Genomic DNA, 21,925 nt, shown 5'->3' with positions numbered 1-21,925 from the left:
TGCCAGTCTCAAGCTTGAGTTGGTAAGGTATAACGAATTATTTAATTAAACTATGCTGTAAGAGTATTCATACTCCGAAAAACAATGTTGTAATTTTGAGTCCTTTCTGTATTTTTAGATGTCCAGTGTAAAAATGATGTTCCTCCAATGGAAGAACACAATATCTTCATTCACAATGTTCAAAGCCTTATAATGAGTTAATAGGAACCCAGGACTGTAAGCCCTGTATTTTGTCAAATAATTGATTTATTATCGGTACACTATATTTTCCTTGGACTTCATGGAGCTGAAAATCTTAATAACTGTAACAAACCTTAGCTTGACAACTATATACTGAATGTTATTGCTACTACTGTTTATACTTCAAGGAATAAGCTTTATATGTTCAAAGCTACTGTAATGTAGCTCAGGGAATGAGCTTTGTGTGGTCAAATCGACTACATGGAGACATGCACTTCAAATCTCTGGAGGGTCCCTTTAATTTCTGTTAACATAGTATGTTCCAGTACTCCATGCCATGCAACATTACAATGATGTATTTTCATAGCAATGAAATTTTTGCAGGTACTAATTCTCAGCTGACCCTTCTGTCTCTGCTGACTGAGGATGTTTGGCTACTACTGTTAATTTTCAGTAGTTTGTGATCACTAGAGAAAGAAACAAATATATCTTTACATATCCTATTGATTCATGCATGTGTGAATGTATCGGGTTTGAGTGGCAAGGTTTTGGTAGTGGGGGGTGCTACAGGGGTGGCTTCTGTGAGAAGCTGCTAGAAGCTTCCACTGTGTCCGATAGAGCCAATGCCAGCCGGCTCCAAGGTAGACCTGCTGCTGGCCAAGGCCGAGCCCATCAGCGACGGTGGTAGCGCCTGTGGGATAACATAGTTAAGAAGTGGGGGGAAAAAAGAACCTGCGCAGGAGAAACTGCAGCTGGAGAGAGGAGCAAGAATATGTGAGAGAATCAACTCTGCAGACACCAAGGTCAGTGAAGAAGGAGGGGGAGGAAGTGTTCCAGGCACCGGAGCAGAGATTCCCCTGCAACCCCTGGTGAAGACCATGGTGAGGCAGGCTGTCCCCCTGCAGCCCATGGAGCAGATGATATCCACCTGCAGCCTGTGCAGGACCCCACGCTGGAGCAGGTGAATGCCTGAGGGAGGCTGTGACCCCATGGAGATCCTGCACTGGAGCAGGCTCCTGGCAGGACCTGTGACCCCATGGAGAGAGGAGCCCACGCTGGAGCAGGTTTGCTGGCAGGACTTGTGACCCCGTGGGGTACCCGCACTGCAGCAGTCTGTTCCTGAAGGACTGCACTCTGTGGAAAGGACCCATGCTGGAACAGTTCGTGAAGAACTGCAACCTGTGGGAAGGACTCATGTTGGAGAAGTTCATGGAGGACTTTCTCCCGTGGGACAGACCCCATGCTGGAACAGGGGAAGAATGTGAGGGGTCCTCCCCCTGAGGAGGAAGGAGCGGCAGAGATAACGTGTGATGAACTGACCACAACCCTCATTCCCCGTCCCCCTGCACCGCTCGGGGGGAGGAGGTAGAGAAAATTGGGAGTGAAGTTAAGCCCAGGAAGAAGAGAGGGGTGGGACGAAGGTGTTTTAAGATTTAGTTTTATTTCTCATTATTCTACTCTGATTTGATTGATAATAAATTAAATTCATTTCCCCAAGTCAAGTCTGTTTTGCCTGTGACGGTAATTGCTGAGTGATCTCTCCCCATCCTTTTCTTGACTCATGAGCCTTTCGTTATATTTTCTCTCCTCTGCCCAGCTGAGGAGGCAAGTGATAGAGTGGCTTTGGTGGGCACCTGGCATCCAGTCAGGGTCAACCCACAACAGTGAAATTCTAGGAAATACAGAAATAAGTCTTTGAATTCTATTGCTGAAGGAATTGTATAATTAGAAATTTAATATTCAAGAAACTACTGTGAGCAGTAAAACTGAAATATCATAGTAAGTATATGAGGCTACTAGGAAATATTATTTTGACACAGTGTACTAAATCTTGATGGAATCCTAACCTTGGGGCTTGGGGAGGGGGAAGATAAAAACTCCTTCATTAAGTAAAAAGTTAATTTTTATGTGAAATGGTCTTTACCCTTGAAAACTTTGAAAAGCTAAGGATCAAGCAAGATATTTCATTGCATAGTGTAGTCATAGCATAGCTGCTCAGATGAGCCATTTGCAACCTGAGTTCACATGCACTAGATACCTTTCTTTGTGTATGTCTCAAAAACCTGACTGGATTAACAGTGGACAACGGACATAAAACATGTCCATATGTATGTATGATGATATCAGCCATCTGACATAGTACCAGTGAACAACTACAGAGTTTTCAAAGCAAGCAGAAAGACACTCCTTTAAACAGAGTTTAATCTCATGAGAATAACTTTCTCATTATTGTAACAACAGTAGTCTTTTAGTTGCATACTTCAGTGATTCTGAGAGTAGAAAACAATTCATGGCCAAGCTGGAGGTTAGCAACATGAAACCCATAAGGAATTTATGCAACAGTATTTGAAAAATTGTGTATCATCTAGCTATTTCTACTTTCCCAGTTATCTTGCTATCTAGACGATACTAATCAGTGTAGTAATGAGTATTAATTATCCCCAGTAGTGCCAAGTTAGGAAACTCTTGGTGTTATTGCAAAGAAAGATGAAACATGAAAACAAATTTGGAAAGAAAAAAGTCCTCAGAACATAGCACTTTTTTTTTCTTCCTCCAGCTCCTTTTTTACTTCTCACATGTACAAGTCACTAATTAGTGTAACTCATTAATGGGAGATTCATGCTCAGTAAGTCTTTCTACATTGCGTAGGGGCTTGAGAAACATCCATATCAGAGAAAAGATTGCCTGTTCTTCCAAAAGACGTTAATGCATTCTATCTGCATGATATAAAGTCCTACTCATAGGTACAAAAGTGACTTCAACTTTTAAGATTGAAACAATATGTATATTTAAGAAATGTGAAGAAAAAACATAGGCATGACAAATCTATAGGCAAAGCTACCTTAAAAATCTTGTAAAATAGGAAGCTAGGTGGCCTATTACAAAAAGGTATCTCCGCTGCTCCATCTGGAGATAGAATTTGATTAAAAACTCCGAGAGTTCTTGAATTCTTCAACAACAAGGTGGTGGCCCTGCACAGTACTTTCCCCTGTGTTTAGTCATTGTTTAGGAAATAACGGGTCATTTTACAAATAGCTCGTTAAAGATATAAATAATAGAAAAGGACAACTGGACAACCCTGAAAACTAGCTGCAACTTCCTACTTGGAAACTGGCTTAAAGTCAGCTAGGCAATTGCTCAGTTAAAAGCTTTTGGTATGTAGCACCTGTAAACATGAAGCGAGATGAAATTTTGCAAGGACTGTGAATTGAGTCAGATGTCATAACTAACATCAGTAAAAAAATATATAAAACAACTGCAATTTCCTTTTCTTCAGTTTGTTCTTCATTCTTACCACTCTTTAATGGATTTCTGATGCTGGGGCAAGCAAGCTATATTGTCCTTTGCAAGCTGCAAACAATCTTTAATTAAGTTCCTTTCTCATTATATCTTCTCTATAGTATTTTGGTTATGATCAGAAATCTGGTTCAAATGGTCTTCTTAATTTCTTGTGTTGAAAGAGTGAGATTGAGAACGTTACTCTTCCAAGGATATGAAAATTTCCTTTGTGCAGATTTTTGATATGTCTCCACTTGTCTCAGATTTTTAGCCCCATGACACTGATGGTAGCACTGATGTGTGCTGGTGCCACTCTGGTCCTGACATCAGTTTTTCAGCAGGTTCTGAACTGCTGCTACAGAGTTTTTTCCCACTCTGAAGCTAAGAAGTCATCCGATGGTTGCAGCCACTTGGGAACAATTTTTTCAAAACAAGCCAGCACAGAAAGAATGTGGGATGGAATGAAAAAGACAAATATGTGAAAATGTCTCCTTTGGCAGCATTTGTCTCTCAGTCTCTCTGGTTTCTAGTTCAGGGCTCTTTACTTACTTACTCCTACTACGGAAGGTGAGGTCTGGCACGAGGGAGCAGATGCACTGCACTGACCTCTGCTCCCAAGCCCTTCATGCAGCACTCATGTCTGGGAAATGTGCCAGCACGTTACAGCTGCTTCCCAATGCTGGGAAGCCAAGGTCAGCATCTACAGAGGACAGGTGTATGGTGAAAACAGTAGTTATCTCTATAAAGGGGATATTCTGCAGGTCTGTAAGAGGCATCATGTGGCCAGATCTTAGTCAAGATCCAGTCAAAATTTGCCAGCAAAAAGCCCTCAATTGTTAACTATCTCCACTAAAGTTGTACTTCTTACTTAAAATCAAAAAAACAGACCAAACCACACCAACCCCCCCCCCCCCCCAAACCTTCTCATTTAAAACCCAAGGGAAATGATGAGCAGCAGACAGTGTACAACACTGGAGGGAACTCTTTTGTCACAGATAGAGCTGCTCTTCCGTTTGATTGCTAGACTAAATCCCTGTCATCTGAGATGAGGGTGCCTGGAGTGACAGAAACTAAAGTCCAGATACCCTGTTTTGGTCCTAGTAGTTTGAAAATCAAAACAGGGTAGTATATAAATTCTTTTTGGGATCCTCCTTTATTCTTTACAGTGCTAATACAATTGGGTGTTCTGGAGAATTTTAATTGATTATTCTTCTTTTTTAGACAGTGGTGAGGTATCTTTTCTTTTTCTTTCTTTCTTTCTAGCTACATTTTTATATTAATAAAGTTGTTCCTTGGCCCATATTCGTCAAATAGGTGTCTAAAACAGAGTATGGAAGAGAAACAGCCACAGAAGTGACCTAATGTGCTACAGTCACATATATAGATGACTGGTTTTAAATCTGGGAAATGCAGTCTGTTATTCTCATTCTTAGTCCAGTATTTTGTCGCCTTACTTCTCTGTTTCTTTCAGTAGCATAATTATTGTTCTGAAGGTTGTTTTTTTTCTGTTCTCCATTTTGTTCTGAAACAGTAATTATCACTTCACAGGGATGGTGGGGATGGGAGAGGATGGTGAGAAATGCACAGTTCATTCTCAAGAATAATTCTCACCTACTGTAAACTACACTAAGCAGTTTCTATCAACTATTACAAAATTAAAAGTGGCAGAGTTCTAGCTCAATGTTTTATATTTTGGAAATTTTTTACCTTTGTACTCTAATAATGTTCCTCTTGCTTCATTTTACAAAATTACCTTCATTTTATAACATTTGACTTCCCAGAACTCCCACTAGTCAAGCAGTTTCTTAGGGGTTGTCTTTGCCTCCTAGTCAATTTGGTTTCATGTAATCTGAAAATTTTAAAAAATACTAGTTTTTAGAATATATTTTGAAAGTCAAAAGTCACATGCTCTGTGGTCTGGAATCTGTGCTCATAGAGCTTTTCAGGAAACCTGTTCTGGATTAATGCATGGAGGAATTGTTCTCTGCTGCTGTGTAAATGAACTCTAAGGCACCCTGCACTGCAATAAACTATTGAACTGATTGAAGGATCAAATCCATAATTAATCCTTTTTATTTTGTTAAATTTCTTTTTATAATCTCTTTCCAGTTACATTGTAACCAACTCTCTGTTATAAGTTTATGTTGCAGTGAGTACATAGGCAACTCCTACGCTAGGATAATGGTTCTGTCTTAAGCTTTGGAATAAGAAACAACTTATTCCACATCAATATCAATTTTATAGTTGTATTAATCTGCAGGTAAAAAAAAAGCCATATAAAATTAAATAGCAAGCACAAAAAATTCAATGAAACAGAAATATTTTTGCCAGTGCATGTCATATTTCCCATGTGTTATGCTGATGATGTTGTGGAAACTGTCATTTCACTGGTCAACACAGAGCTGGATGTTTGTAAGCATGTATTACACTTTGGGGGAAAAGGGTAATAATTTATTTTGGAATTGCAACTATTCACTCTGCCTTTAAGTGATTTAGTGAATTTATATTTTCACCTGATGATACTTCTTACAAAATTCTCTGTCATGGCTGTAGAACCATGAGAGATTATATTTATTCCAGGCAAATTAACTTAAGGTGACAGACAAATGTCTCAGGTATTTTCCCATTTGGTCTACAGCCATCAAGGAACAATGCAGGTGTGTAACCACACACAAAGACAAGCTGAATTTCCCTTGGAAAGTTCTTCAAAGCAGCATAGTAGCTATGAAAAACCCTACACATGTATTAATTTCTTTTCTTCCTATAATAATCTTTTAGTCATCACTATGAATCCTTACAATGGAGCTTTGTATTGTAGGGTTAAGAATCAGCACATCAAAGCATTCATTAGGAGGTTATACCACTGCAGGAGCTCCAAAATAAAAGCATTTGATTCTGTTTTTGTTTTAAGTCTGTGTTATTCAATATGTACTCTTTCTTCAATACTTTTTAACACCTTAACAACCTCTAGGCTTCTGTGTTTCTCCCGCCACTTAATTACCAATGCTTGAGTTTGTTAAAGAAGAAACCTGTCTCCATGTAAATAATGCACCAAAACATTTATGAGCCAAATTTTCTCGCCACATCTTAAATAATCACTGAAATGGAGTAGTGCTTTATATAGCTGGCTGGATAGTTTGCCTTTTTAGCTATCACTTTATTGATTTCTTTCTTAAAAAGTAATGTAGAAAGCCATAACTTAATGTGTTGGAGCAATTTTGGCTAAAAAAAGGAAGCAGAAGTAGTTAGAAATAAAGTGGTAATTCAATGGAGATGTTTTATAGATATTTAAATCATTTTAATATGATTAGAAATTTCAGCTTTATTATAAAAAATAATATAACTGCTTACCCCACAAGCATTTTCTTTTAAATTATTCATATATCCTCTCTCTTTGCTCTTTCTATTTGTGTGGGAAGTTGGGTGCTTGTTGGATTTTCTTGAACTCAGAATAGCTTTCTGGATTCCTGTAGCATATATTATGCATTAGCTGAAAATGTAGCTTCTGTGGCTAGTCATGGTCTCTTAGGAATAAATTCAACTACTCTTAAGACTCAAGATAAGCAGTCTGAATATGAATAGTCTCAAATGTTTGGGCTGCTTTGATTTTGGTTAGACCCATCTGTATTATGAAATTCTGAGTACTGACGCTGTTTGGCACTGAGATAGTAAAGTTTGGCTTGTGTCAGTTTTATCATTGCTTTATGCCAAATTGCCGTCTCGCAGAAGAGGAGAAGCTCCTCTTAATATTTCATCCAGTTCGACTGAAGGGATAGTCTGAATACTTCAGATGTTCCTTGGTTTATTTACTGTGATAAATTACCTGTTCTGATCTAAAAACACTTGCAAGTGAAATCACTTTCACCTCTTGTATGTGCCATGTCAGATCAAAGTATTTCAAGTAAAGAAGATCAACATTTATAAACTTTTTAAGAATTTAAACTGATACTGTTCCCCATGAAGTCCTATTAATATATCATTTTTTTTCTTTTTTTTTTTTTCTTCTTTTTTTCCCCTGAATAAAACTATATCTGTGTATGTGCAGCTTGAAACTAAGCTCTTTGCCAACACGTGGGACTGGAAAGTAGCACTGACTTCCTGAGGCTGGTTCCACAGTCAGAAGCATCTATGCTTCTGTGTTCAGTACACAAAGATCCATAAAGCACATTTCTCCATTTAGCCCAGGCATCAAAAGCCACAAAACACCCCCAGTATTTCATTATGGGATTAAGACATAGTTCAAAAGAAGAAAAATCATCAACTATAATAAGCCACAGGAAAAGAAGAAGTGAAGGTCTTTTCATAGTTAAACCAAGAAGTTTACTTGGTCTGATGCTAGGAGGAAACCATGTTCTTTGCTATAGATTAAGGCAAAAAAAAGAAATCTAATCCAATGAAGATTTTTAAAAATTATTATTATTTTTTCCCAAACAGCTCTCATGATCACTTGAATACTGAACAAGTGAGTAAGATGCACTGGTTAAGGACTAGGGAGGAAGAGCAGTACTACTGGGAATTTCCTGGGCAATATCTTGTCCATAACTGAGGCAAGTTTCTTTCCTGCAGAGAAAAGAAATCTCCACCTGAAAAATTAAATTATGCTTGAAGGAAAAGTGGTTCTGTAGAGTGTGAAAATTCCATTCTGGTCCATGTAAACAACAAGCAGAAGCTCTGAGGCCTGTGGTTAGTGCAGTATAAATGTGGTTAATGCACTATAAATATGGTACAATAAACTAAAATCAACAAAAAGAGATAAAGTTTCCATTTTACAACAGTGTGTGGATAATAAAGAATTGGAGATGTTAAGATGCAGACTTTGATTCTAAGGTAAGGACTAAGAAATCCTTAACTCTCATTCCAGGCTTAATCTTTCACTTTGCCATTGTACTTATATTTATTAAAGGGCAAAAAATCAAGGTTTCTAGCAATATAGAGATGGTTGTACATCTACACCTTCCTGGCTGAACAGAAAGGTATTTTTGATTATGGAAGGAGAGAAAGGAAAGCATAGGGAAATTTCTCTGACTGAGATCTTTCAATGCTTTGGAACTAAATATAGATCAGGCTAAAATTTTATTATATTTTCTGTAAGTCATCGAGCACAGTAAAATGATAATGTTTGATAATATATATGTATGTGTCTGTGCATGTGTGGGTCTAAATAATTTTTTCATGCAGCATAGTAAATAAGGGATAAGTATCAGAAAAGTTAGTAGTTACAGCTTGATCTTTCATGTATGAAAATGTGATTATATAATAACTTTATATTCCAAGAACTTTTATCTTAGGAAAGAAATTTCATTTCTGCCTTGAGCATTTAATTATTTCATAATTGTTTTTGCATATCTAGTAATTGCGATATTAGAACAAAATCTCTTTTGAGAGCAGATTACTATTTTTCTTCTAAAAAGCAGGTTACTCTGTTTCAACTCCCTAAATATTTCAGCAAATTATATAGAATTGTAAATATATATCCTATATGTCACTTTCGATTTTAAAAAGATCTATTTGAGTACAGGCAGTTTATGCTCAGTGGTAGGCTGCTCACAAAAACTTTTGCACGGATAAATGTGTAATTGGTTATTGAAGAAGGCTGAAATAGAAGGGACCCTTGCCTAGTTTGGACCTGGTATGGCATATAATAATAGTATCACGTTCTCATATTGGAACACACAGCAGATATTACCTGTATGCTCTGTGGAAACCATACTGCTGGGATAGGAAAACAGTGAAAGACACTGATAGAGGTCCATCTTCAGTTGCATAAAACAGGAACATGACATGATTTTGCTGATTGGTACAAGAGACAGGAGCAGGTCAGTTTAATTTATTTTTCAAATGTTGCTTTCTTGAAATGTTGCATAATTGGAGCTGTAAACTCCCCATTTTGTCTGCCTAGCCATTCTTGTCTTTACTTCCCTGCAGATGTGTGCCAATGTCTCTTTAAAGTGCCATGAAATGGTTCCAGTTCCAGGGAGGATCCAGGGACTTCCCAAGGTGTCCTGCAACGGCAGGGGTTCAAGCTGCCGTGGTGCCTGAAAATCCCCACAGACAAACTCACTTTTAATTTCCCAGTTTTATGTGTGCTTCTTTTGGGTTTTTCTGATATTAGAAGAGGTGGTCTTTTTCTCCTTTTTTTTAGGGGAGGGAGGAAAAGGGATGGAAAGGAGCAAAGACAATTCATTATTATTTTCCACATGGAAAACAACAAGCTTTTAATGATTTTAGTTAATATATTTCAATTAGAAGTTGCAGAAAATTTTGGACTGTTTTTCAGACTCCTTAATGTATTCTGAAGAGGCCTAGAAATAAATAACTCAGTGTGTGTATATATGTATAAATATATATTTCAATCACAAATTACTGAGGGAGGGAAATCCAAGGTCTGAACATTTCTAATGTTGAGCTTCATTGAGAAACTCAGTCATGGGTTGTAATAGTGTCAGTAGGTGAGAAGAGTTTCTCCGCAGAAGCTCTGTGCTTTTCCTTTCTTTACAAGCTAGTGGACTTCTGTGGATTCACCATAGCTCTGTTGAAGCCATATAATCAGTGCTTGACATGTTAATAGATTGTATCGGCTTTCATAAGGATTATCCACAGTGCTGGTGGGAACCTACCAGGATACGTCTCCACCTCTGTCAACTGCATGTAGTCTTTGCCTACCGTTTTAGCACTAAGAGATATGTTATGATTCTTGAGTATCTGGAAACAATATTTGCTACTTTAAATGTTTTCAGAAAAAAGGATGTTGAACTCAATTGATTATTTACTAAACCCATATGGTTGTTGCTGTATGTTACCCCATAATGACTAAGCAAAACAATAGGGTATCATTACCAAATCCATACCAGTCTGTTTACTAAATTTTTCAACCCACTTTTAGATGTTGACTGCTGTTGATTCATCACAGTAATGTATTAATTAGTGTTCTTAAAGCAAACGGAAAAAAATGTGCTGGTGACAACAGCTGTCATGTATCAAGTGGCAAGCAATGTGATGAACAGGTCATTGAGTGCTTTTATATGATCAGTGCATTCACGACACCAGCTAACTTAGCAACATTGACTGAATAATTTAATCTTGTCATTTTATGAAGTAGTTTCCAAAATAATAAATTGCTGCAGCTTAGTAAGTTATTGAGCACTCTTTCCTCCAGAGATCTGTGGGTTTAAAGCCATCTCCTACTTCCCCATTCCTCAGCAGTGACAGACACTAGTGTTTTCATTAAAGCCTGCCACTCTGTGTAGCATGTGCATGCTTTTCACTTTACTGATTGTACAGTAGAGGCTTTTGGTATAATCCTACTTTTCAAAATCCATAAGCATATAGCAAAAAAAAAATTATTCTATTATAGAGTCTATTACACCATGTTACTCTGTTGCTGTTATGGCTCTTTGTGACATTTCTTAAATACTGGTAAGTAGCCTCACCTCAGCTATCACCAAAAATACGTGGTGTTGTGTAATGATGACACTTGTGGAAACTGTTAAAGGAAAATTGCAATGACAGCTCACCTGTGTGAAGGAACAAGGCTGCATTCCTTACAGCAAGGATTTTCCAACACATGCTTGAAGCTTTTGTGCTCTGCTTAGTAACATCTTCCGCTAGGTCAGTGTGTGGAGGGGTATGTGCCCAAACATCCCTGCTCTTGGTTAAAAGAGTAGCTAGGAAATAGTAACAACAGTCAGCAACATGCCAGGAGCTAACTTCTTTCTCATGCCTTCTGAAAGTCTGCTTATTCAGGTTTGAAAGAAGGGGAAAAGGTGATAAACGGGTTCATTTTTTTGAATATTCAGAAATCCCGATGTATTCACTGTGAATATGTTTGAGGAAAGATTGCAACATTTCACTCAGCATGCAGAATTGGGAGCAGACTGGAACAGAGGTTTTCACTAAGTCTTCATCCCCTCACATCCTCCCACCCTCATCTGTGCGCTATGGCAGTAACCGATGTAAGCCTGGATCTTGTGGGCAAAAGCATCCAACCATCATGACAACTGAGTCAGTGCAGTCTCTTTTGCAAGGAGCTTGAAAGGGCTGCCACATTACGTTCACTCCAATGTGATACAGCCCATTTTAGCTGGAGCAACTGAAGTCCTTATTCCCTCCCTGCCACCGACCTGTCACACCGACCTGTCACACCCCCAAATGTCAAAGGGTTCGGGGTATTCTAGTGAGAGGTTATGGTAGTCATTTGTTTTGCTCGAAGATACCATGGCACCTCGGCATGCTTGATATTCTGGTTTTGGAGAAATAATAAGAGAGTATGTTGATCAAAACAACAGAAATGTCTCATATAATGGCAGTTTTCCAAGTAAGGTAAATAGGTCAATACTGTTTTCTAGCTATTTTACTTATTTTAAAAATTTTCCTGGAAGCAGGAAAGTTGCTGCTTAAAAAAGGAAGCATTTCCTAAGTGGTCAGGAGAGCTGATTTTTTATTTTTTTCTTGTCTCAATTAGGAATTGCCTGCTAGAAAACAGAGTGACTAAAACTGACAGGTTTTATTTTCTGATTTGAACAGTCCTTTCTAGATTCTTTATGGATTATCAGAGATCGCTGGAAGGAGATCTTCTGGTTATTCAAACTTAAAACTGTGTTAGTAACAGATGACTGTAAAGAACCAAGAGGGCTATCTAAAGAAATTTGTGCAGTGAATTTTGACAGCAAGAAAATGTTAACTGCCAAGACTTGGGTTTGACTAGACCGGCCTAGGGTCACTGTCACCAGGAACTGTAATGAGGAAGTTTGCTCCAGCAGAAGCCTGAAAAATATGGATTTATATTTATGCTGGTCTGCCATCAGCCATTAAGAGACAGAAATGAACCTTACATGCTGAAAACATGGTGAGTCTTCACCACAAATTGAAATGGATACTAAATTGAGTCTGCAGAGCTTATTATTTGTTCAGTGCTAGACATGTTCATGGCACATTACGGTCATGTAAGAAGATGAGGTCCTTGCCCTAAGGAGCTTGCAATCTAAGTTAATTAGCAGATAATAAATATAGACCCTGATAGTGAATGAGCAAAAAGAAAGGACAGGATGCCAGATAAGAAAACAAGATAGTCCCCTCAGGAAAACATTCTTTTTAGAGAGGAATTTTTTTTGGGGGGGCGAGGGGTGTGTGTGTGTGTGTCTTTCACATATTTCTTGCTGGTTTATTAGCTGATTTTGTTTACCTTTTTATTTTAGACTTTTTAAAAAGTCCAGATCTGAGTATCAAATAAATAATAATGCCAGTATGAAGTAGAGTTAAATTATTTTATTGAAATATACATATTCAGGGGCAAGCACAAGGCAAAACTAGAAGTCACTTAGGAGGAAAAAAGAATCTTTTAATCATATACCTAAATTCCTTTTTTCACCCTGAAAATAACAAATATCAGATTCTTTTCCTGTTTGGGCTATTTTATAAATTCTTTGAGCTACAGAGGATCTTACGTCTTACTTGCAATAAGATTCCTCTCCCTAATCCCTTTTCAGTTATCCAGCATTTTATGTTTGCAACTTTTTAAGAGAAAGAAAGGAAAGGAAATTTAAGTTTATATTAGCTTGTGGAACAACAGGCTAAACCAGTATTAATCAAGTTTGTTATTAAAATTTAAGGTTAGCTGTGAAGGGAAAGTATATGAAAATAACAGCTAACACAGTTGGTCAAATATAAGGAAGGGTGGAGAATGTGCTATGATATAGAAGCTGAAAGACCAGTTCAAAAGCAGCAAAGGTTTGGTCCTGTGTCCTGCTTGTGACTTGTCCCATGCCCAGCAGGAGCTTCAGGAGTACAAGCTGCCTCCACCAAGCCTTCGTGTTTCTGTCACATCGGCATAGGCAGGCTCAACCCTGGGTCGAAAAGAGGGGCTGGCAGCTGCACAAGTGCCTGCTGTCTCTGCCTGGTGAAGGGTCTTTCCCCTCTTCAGTAACTCTGCCTAGTCACAGAGCACACAGGCATCAACCTGCTTGCTACTCCTTGTTGAAGCAATGTAGACCTCTGCAGGAAAAGAATCACCGGAATGTTTTACAGGTTTCAAAATTATTCTTGCAAGAACCTGTGATGCATTTTCACTATTAGTTGCAGTTTTGTTATCGTATGCTGCAATAAGTCATTTTTACGATGGCTATCTACAGGCTCGGGAGTTAACAATGTCTTGACAAATGTCATGAAAGCTGTCTTTGTAGACATAGAATCACAGGCTTTAGGCCAAAGACATATGGTCTGACTTTTGGAATAATGCAGGCTCTAGAATTTATCATTGTCTGAAATAGAATATAGCACTTAAAAAAAATCTCCCCTCCAATTAATCACCTTCCACTCTTAATTTTAAAATTGTTAGTGATAGAAAGAGTCCAACAGTAGCTTTAGTAAGTTATTTGATGGTAAATTTCCCACAATTTTGGTTAATTGGCTTTTTATTTTAAATTCCAACTCCTTTCTGATCTGAATTTATCTATTTTCAACTTTGAATGCAAGCTGAATGAATCACATATTCTTTACCAATAAGTTTGTCTGATATATATAACAAGTGCATATCAAGACATACAGGAATTTGTACTACTGAACAGATTCACAGTCATGAAAATTAGGTAAGTGGGCAAAGTTGCTAAATTCTGCGATGTTGACTAATAACAGGAGAGTTATTAACTAAAACTGACTGCAAAGACTCCTCAATCCTCTGCTGATCTATTAACAAAAGCGAATGTAAAGCAATGTACATGAAGGGGGGGAAATAATACCAACTCTTCACACATAAATACGGACCCTAAAAAGGCTCTTTTTCTCAGGAAAGAGATCTTGAAGTAACCATGAAAATCCTCTGAAAACATTTACTCAGTTTGACAAGTCAAAAAGACAAAACTAATGCTATATTTTCAGGAGAAGAAATAGGGAACAAAATGTAATTATTATGCCAGTATATCTATGGTGTTCCGCATCTTGAAACTGTACCATTTCTGTCACCCTTCTCAAAAGGATATAGCAGATAGAGGAAAGTAAGGAAAAGAGCAATTCATATCACAGAACAGCAACTGGCTTTCTTAAAAGCAAAGGTTACAAAGCTCAGGACTCTCTATTCTGCAAAAAGGTGGTGAAGGTCTTTAAAAGCATGACTGTCACAGCAAATTTGGAATAAATAAGAGACACTGCTTCTCAGAGCAAATAAACTATTGGCAGCCAATAGTTTGCTCTGAAACATTAAGTTTAAAACAAGCAAAACACAGTGTTAAAGATTTTGTGAACTTCTGTAGGACTCTTTAGCAGGGGATCCCATTGAGAAGTCACAACCTGGCAGATATAAGAAAACTAGGGTGGGCAATTGCTGTAGCAAGGGAGGAGGTAGAGAGGGAAAGGGAGTTCATTTTCTCCTGGCAGTGGGGAAGTGGGGCATTTGCTGGCACTACAAGATGGTTTGGGCTGACTGCAATGCAGAGGGACCTGGCGGGATGAAGGGGAAGGAATAGGTTACTGCTGTGATTGGAGACAACTCAAAATCCAATTTTGCATTACCTGAAGTCACACCACCTGCTCCTGAATGTTCCACCCACACTGGACAATGAGTGTAACAATATATTTATTGTGGAAAAGTGCTACATGGTGTTCTGAATGATTTCATATATATATATACACATGCACACACACACGTATAGAATTTTTCTTTTTTTTTTTTTCCTGCCAGAAGCTTGTTCATCTAGTTGTTTCCCTGTGAGTGGAAGGTGGGCCTGGATTTTCTCCAAGGTAGAGAATATAGTAACCCAACTTTGAAAACGAAACCTCCCCAATCTGGTGTTGCTAAACTATATGAAAGAGATTTAATGATGTCTTCAGGCTGGCCACATGGACAAAGTGACACACTAGGTAAAGTTGATCAGTTTTATATTTGAAAACTACACTTTTAGAAATCAAGGTCAAGGTCAAAAGTTTCTCTTTTTCTTTGGGAAGAGAGCAGAATGAGTGGATTTGGAAAACATTGCAGAGGGATTGCCAGCAGGATTTAATACAGCGTCAAAATGAAGGGATAAGGAGAGAAGAAAAAAAAATGACTCATGCTTGCCCTCTTATCTGACATATCCTTCAATCTCAGTCTGCTCTAAGGGGTGTGCACTTCTTCTTGATAACTTGTCTTTCAAAGGACAAATCCTACCATCTGATTATAGGTTAGGTCTAAAGTAATTGACTTAATTGAACCAATCCAGAGGCAGAAATAGAGAGCTGATGTTAATGGGATTCTTTCACACTGCTGATATGATTTGGGATGAGAATTGTTCTCTGTAGCAGGGACCACATGTGGCAATACACAAAGGCTGTCTAAGGTAACGTAAACCCATACAAACCCAGATGATTCCAGAAGCATGTTGTGCTATAAAGAAAACTGTTTTGTCTAGCCTACGTTTCTCTGTGTCTGCCTAGTACGCCTTTTCTGGTTTTGCCAGATGTGGTAAACACACTGACTTTGGAGTGGGAGTTGTTACTGGTGTGTGAACGAAGCACGAACATCTGCACACCATACCTCCTGCACATCTAAGTTGGTAGCTGCAAAAACATGTGAAAACACAAGATACTATTATCCTGCCATTTTAGTTGAGGAGAGAGGTGTGGGTCAGAGAATAGATGTGTACTGTTTCTGTTTCATAAAGCTTCTATCTGTCCAACGCAGCATGATCAGTGCTGTGCTGCTTACAGTAGGTATTGTTTCCTCACAGGCAGAATTGACCTCTCTTCTTCTTCTTCCTCTCCCCAGCTTTGTACTCCCCAGCCTTGTAAAATGTCTAAGGTAGCTTGTACCACACCATGTGAGTTATGATTAAAATCAGGAGGGGAATGATGTGACTAACAAGCTTTTAATTGTGGAACATCAAGTAGTCCTGCAAGAGATTTAGATTATGTGGTATAATGACGATGAGTTTGATATGTAAATTACACTGTTTCACTAAATCTTGTCCTTAATAAAGCTATGGTCTCTCCCCAAAGATTGCAGTCTGTAATTTAATGAATGGTTGGCATGCTTCTTGGGGCAATACACAAGACTGAAAAATGCATTGTATTTTAATATAATACAAGGCAATATAGATGTTGTAATCTGGCACTACATGTTGTTGACAATTATCAACCTCATTTAATTTACATAATAAAAGCATGCCAAATGGCTTTGAAATAGCAGTGCTTTCTGTGCAAAAGGCTAGATAGCAGTTTTTTTATAAAAATAACCTAACTACTTATGGAAACAGTCTTCTAAGGATATTTACCGATACACTTGCATTACACAAGGTTATACATCATTCTTTTCCTACTGTCGTGGTTTAACCTGGCAGGCAGCCAAACACCACGGAGCCGCTCGCTCACTCCCCCCATCCCCCCCCCAGTAGGACGGGGAGAGAATCAGAAGGGTAAGAGTGAGAAAAACTCGTGGGTTGAGATAAAGGCAGTTTAATAGAACAGAAAAGGGAAAATAATAATAATAATGATAGAATATACAAAATGAGTGATGCACAATGCAATTGCACACTACCCGCGCTGACCGATAACCAAGTAACGATCGCTACTTCCTGGAACATGCCTACCATTCATATACTGAGCATGACATCACATGGTATGGAATACCCCGTTGGCCAGCTGGGCTGGCTGTCCTGGCTGTGCTCTCTCCCAATGCTTGTTTTGTTTAGTTTTTTTTTTTCTTAAGCTGAATGTCCTTGGCCTAGGAGGGCACTTAGCAATAACTGAAAACATCAGTGTGTTATCAACATTCTTCTCATACTAAATCCAAAATACAGCACTAGGAAGAAATTTAATTCTATCCCAGACAAAACCAGGACACTTGTATTTATCACTTCACTGTTGATGTATAAAAAAAATTGTTTAATTTTGAGAGAAAAGTCAGGAAATTATGATATTAAACTACAAGTTCTGCACTTTATTATTACTCTTTGTTATTCTTGCTGTATTTATATCATCTGAAAAATGAAGAAAGATTGGATCCTGAGGCTTGCCATGCTAGCAAAATTTATTGCTGTAAGTGATCTGGTATTTCTCAATCTTTGACACAGTCCAGAAGGAGAAGATTTTTCACTGCAAAAATTATGTATTGAATACTATGGAAAATCTTCTGGCTTTTTTTTTTTTTTTTTTTGTGGGGGTGGGGGTTTTTTTCCATTTGTTTGTTTGTTTGTTTTAGTATATACTTTGAAACGTTTATACTCCTCTATAGTGCATACATTCACTTATTTGCTGCACTGCAGTGTGGAAGAAGGTAGCCCTAACTACTCTGTTGTCTGATGAATTACGGGACTAGGCCAAGGACATCGTGTGGCTTTACTTCAGCTTGTGGATAAAGTTGCAGAGATCTTGTTGGGTTTTTTTATTTGTTTGTTTAAGTTATTAACATGATACTAACTTGAGCAATAACAATTTGAAGCAAACTTTGCTGAGGGTGAACATCTTTCCTTTAAGCTTGTCATAATGGTTGCTTTTATTAGTCTTGTCACTTGTATTCTCATCATTAACTTCACCCGTATCAATACCTAACCTAGAAAGAATAGTGATTTAGGGGGCATTACTAACCCATATATCAAAGACTTTCCATCCCATCCTTTTTTTTTTCTTTTCCAAATATTCCTCTTTTCATTGTTCTTCCCAGTTCAATTTTTAAAAGTAATTTTTTTCTAAGAAAGTGCACTTGTCTACTAAAGCACAGCTGTTTTTCTGAGAGAACAAAAAAGGAATCACTGATATTTTTCCTGTAAATGGACCTCATTACACCTGCTCTATGAATACTTTGGAGGCATTTTTTGGTACTGTGTAATTTTTTCTGTGCAGTTAAAATTGTTAATGCTGAAATTATTATCCCTAGAAAATCACTATGGGCTAGCAGGTCCAGATTTTATTATACTATTGTGTATGCAAATCTAGGCTTAGTTTTATAGCAGGCATTATGCCCAGTGTCCGCAAAACCCATTAACTATTAAAAATAAGGCTTGTAATAAACATCTTCAGTTATTTCAATAAAAGAAGATTTGCAGGAAACTATATCTTACAATATCTTTCTGCTGCTTAAGGTATGTTGTTGCTCAGCAACAGCATCCATTTGGACTACAGAATTAGATGGTAAATTAAAGGATTCAAAGGAATTAAACTGTTGTTTTCATGCCAATAAGTGAATCTTTCTAGACTAGTCTTTAAAAGTACCCCAAAGGATGCTGTATGTGAGTGCTCCTTCAAAAGTTGAAAATGTAAGCACAGGAACAATGTTTGCAATATAAAATAGAAGAAAGATGATTCTGGTGATTAGATCTATAAATCTTGCCTTATTGTGGTAGATCTGACTCACACAAGACACAAGTGTAGTGCTCCATATTATCTCATAAAACTTTTTGGCAATATTTCTATAAATAAGGGTTTCTAAGTCTAATCTTTATGTTTTTAGAAATTAATATAGTATTAATAGCATAATAATAGTTATTATCAAGGCCATGAAAATTTCTTTTATATTTTAAAAAGTATTAATTGAACTTGAAACATAATTTTAAGAGTCCTTATCAATATTTGCCATCTTAAAAAACCTGGCAGAGTAAACTGGTGGTTATTGATAAATTAATTTACTTGAATGTTCAGAATATTGGGTGTTACTAGTAATCGTGCCTTCTATGCACAACAGCACTGAGCATACACAAGATTAAAAATATGATTCATGCCCCAAAAGACTTGCAATCTAAGCACATTTCAGGGCTGGAGAAATTGGATGAAAAATAAAAATAGCTTTGACATCTATTTTTCAGTGATCTATCACTGAGTTCTGAAAGCTGAAATAACATTGAAATAACACAATGTGTGCACACTTCCCTGTCTTTCTTCACCCAAGTTAACTGAGGTGTTTGGATGTCTGTATGCGTGTTCAAAAAAATTTCCATACAGTGAATATCTGGTTAAGATTGGTCTCCAAGAACTGCAGAAAGAAAAACTATACCTCTAATGTTTCCGAGTAATAAGTTCAGTAACTGAATCTTTTTTGCACTTATGTGAACACAATATATTTGGATTAAAATCTAGGGAAGGATTATTTATTTAACTTCTTAATTGTTTTTTGGAGTCAGAGGATAAATGAATCATATTTCCTTCTACTGGAATTACTTATGGAGTTACTGATGGAAAGGCAGTAGATGCATGAGATTTGAGTCAGATTATCACCGTTAGAAATTTAGTAACTTTCAATAATCAATACAGCTGAGCTTTCGTGTGAATATCTAAAGTAAGCTTTCAATTTTCTATTAACATTTTTAGCATGTATGTGAGTTTTTATTAGCTTAAGTTAATGGGATGAAAGGAGCCTTAAAAAACAGTATTGCCCATTATTATATAAAAATTATGAAATCTCTAGTAATCATGTCAAAAGGCAGAAGTTTCTGAAAATTTTTTTCTCTTTATTTGGATAAAAAGAAGGCTATGTAATCATATGATGAGCAAACACTTCAAACTTTAAAATTACTTCCAAAGGGTGTTTAGTAGTTAATACTTAAGATAGATGTGCTCTATTATGCAGGCTCAAATAATATGCAGTAAGGTGGTAACCAGTGTTTCGTAAAGATAATCTCCATAATCTAGGTGCTTACAATTCTTTCATAGCAATACAAAAGAAAATAATATTGGATACTAAATTAGATACTAAGGAGGTTGGCATTATGAATACCAACCATCAAGGATTTATGAAAAATATAATCTGTCAAAGTCCCTTGATGCTGTTTTTTTTAGGTGGTTATTCTGCTTGAGAAAAGTAATATTGATGTATTAGTCTTAGATTTATATGAGCAATTGACCTTGTGCTACAATGTGTTTTGTTTAAGGAAGCTGATTGATTCCAAATCAACCTGGCACATAATCAGTGGATTAAAAGCTGGCTGACTGACAGGTCATAAAACAAAATTGTTAATGGGATATTAAGACAGTGCATTGTTATTGAGATTGCGCAGATAGAGCTTTCTGACATTATACTATAAAATGTTCTTATTAGTTATGCTGAGCTGACAAAAAAGTAGAAGGTATGTAAAAGATGTAGTAGTAATTAATCTGATCTCTTTATTTGGAAAGAGGACTACAAGCAAGCAATTAACACTTATAATTACCAAGCAAAATTATGTCTCAGTGAACAAAAAATGGAGGCCATTAATAGCACAAAAGGCTGTTCTGAGACACAGTGGCTCTGTGGGGTTCTTGGTACTGACTCGGCTGACGAGCACCATTGTAGCCTGTAGCTGATATAACAAAACGCACAAATTTATAGCTAACCATGACACAGGGAGGGATGTAGAAGAGGGATGCAGAAGGACACAGATTTTAATGTAAAGTGTGGAAAAACTCAAAGGGTTTTGTGTAAATACACCTGTTCAGAAGCACAATAATCATGATTTCCAAACCACATAGCCCAAGGAGAGTTCTGTGGAGTACATCACTGCAGTCCTCTTACAGCAGCATCGTCAAATTGAAGCTCTTTGTGACCTTGAAACTGTTGAAGTGAACATTATTTATTAAGTTGTTTACATGTATTTAAAATTTGTTATGCTGTTATTGAATGTAACTGTAATTTTTAATTGGAATAAGTAGAAATTTAAGTGTGCACTTTTAAGAAACATTCACAAGATGCAGCTGAAACTTGTTTTTTGTGGAAAGAAATTTATATGGAACAATGCTGGCTGATACTCAGCCACTGCGTGAAGTAGACTCCTTTTGAACCCCTTTGGTCGTAATGTTCAGTGAAGAACATGTTCACAATGGTCTCCTCAGAGACATTTTTCCTCATCTCTTTCTTTAACTTCGCTCTTTCACAATATTTTGATTTAAGCAAATAAATCTGCCAAAAGGCTTAATAATAATAACTACATCCTTACTAATACAGCCACAGATTTTGTCGCTTAATTTTGGAGTAAGCATTAAAAACCCTCTAATTCCTTATATGGTAATGCTTATAATCAACACATTAAACTTGACATGATGACTATGACTACTGAACATTAGGGAGAGGACTAAATGAGGAATGATGGAGTAATTTTTATGCATCAGGAGACTATTAACAAATTTGCTTAAGAGTAGCTTCACTTGCAGTTTCCTTAAACCATAAGCACACTTGCTCTACTTGCTTTACTTGCATAAACACATGCTAAAACTCCCTTGCTACTCTCCAAAATCCCCTTTTTTAGATTCTACTAAAGTCTAAACATTCTTTGATAATGTTTCTAGATTATAGACTTTAATTTGCATAGAGTATGTCAGTAACACTTTGAGAGACTTCTGAGAGCAACGTGGTTTTATTTTCAACACTAATTTTTTTTTGACCAGACCAAGGAAAAACTAGTATATAGCTTAGAAATAAACAATGTTTTTTTCCCTTGAAATTGTCATAAAACAGTCTTAAAGTTCTCTTGAGACATCCTCTAGATCTTAATGTGACGCAAAACATTTGTTTTCCTAAAATTTTTAATTTAAAAAA

General features: G+C 37.1%; 1 long non-coding RNA gene across 1 annotated transcript in view; it reads left to right on the top strand.

Moving 5' to 3' along the window:
- Nucleotides 1-1,680, top strand: part of LOC142078902 (uncharacterized) — a 36,992-nt gene extending 35,312 nt beyond the window's left edge. The window contains exon 9 of the long non-coding RNA XR_012672393.1: nucleotides 119-1,680. This is a non-coding gene — a long non-coding RNA (uncharacterized LOC142078902). The remainder of the gene's footprint in view (nucleotides 1-118) is intronic.
- The last annotated feature ends 20,245 nt before the right edge of the window (nucleotides 1,681-21,925 follow it).

This window comes from Calonectris borealis, chromosome 2 (genome assembly GCF_964195595.1).
Source record: "Calonectris borealis chromosome 2, bCalBor7.hap1.2, whole genome shotgun sequence".
NCBI classification, from domain to species: Eukaryota; Metazoa; Chordata; class Aves; order Procellariiformes; family Procellariidae; genus Calonectris; species Calonectris borealis.
The sequence above is the reverse complement of the archived record's forward strand: the minus strand, read 5'-3'. Positions and strand labels throughout refer to the sequence as shown.